This window comes from Bison bison, unplaced genomic scaffold (genome assembly GCF_000754665.1).
Source record: "Bison bison bison isolate TAMUID 2011002044 unplaced genomic scaffold, Bison_UMD1.0 scf7180017864456, whole genome shotgun sequence".
Lineage (NCBI taxonomy): Eukaryota > Metazoa > Chordata > Mammalia > Artiodactyla > Bovidae > Bison > Bison bison.
In genome coordinates this window covers 578,265-578,814 of record NW_011495018.1, presented here as the reverse complement: position 1 = coordinate 578,814, position 550 = coordinate 578,265, and the positions used below count along the sequence as shown (strand labels likewise).

Below are 550 nucleotides of genomic sequence, written 5' to 3'. Positions count from 1 at the left end.
GACCAGTGGGGTGACCAGTGACAGGGCTTCTGAGGTACAGGCAGGCAGGGTGAGGAGACCCCAGCTGCCCTTCAGTGGTTGGGCACCTCACTCCACATGTTGTGTGGTCTGTCTGGTTTTCAGAGGCAGAGAGCAGGGATCATACGGAGACCCAGCTCCCTGAACGACCTGGATCAGAGTCAGGACGAGCGGGACGTGGACTTCCTGAAGTTGCAGATCGTCGAGCAGCAGCACCTCATAGACGAGCTCTCCAAGGTGACCGCTGGGCGCCACCCACCCGCTGGCCCCGCTCTCAGACCCACCCCTCTCTGATGCCCACAGCGCACCCGGCACCCACAACATGGGCCAAGTCTCTCCCCAGCGGTTGGCTCCTGCCCCTCCAAATCCCTCCCCTTCCTCACCTTCAGGATTGGGGCTCTCAGAGCAGCAACACTGCCTGTGTCCACCCCAGGCCTCTCACAGCGTTGGAGGCAGGATCCAGAGTCAAGGTGGGATAGGGCCGGGCTCCAGCCAGGGGTGCTGGGGAGGACAGGAAGCTTCCGATGGGCGC

The 550-nt window shown here is 63.1% G+C and overlaps 1 protein-coding gene across 1 annotated transcript in view; it reads left to right on the top strand.

The window, feature by feature from the left end:
• JAKMIP3 (Janus kinase and microtubule interacting protein 3) overlaps positions 1-550 on the top strand; it is a 47,426-nt gene that overhangs the window by 14,568 nt on the left and 32,308 nt on the right. The window lies entirely within an intron of this gene.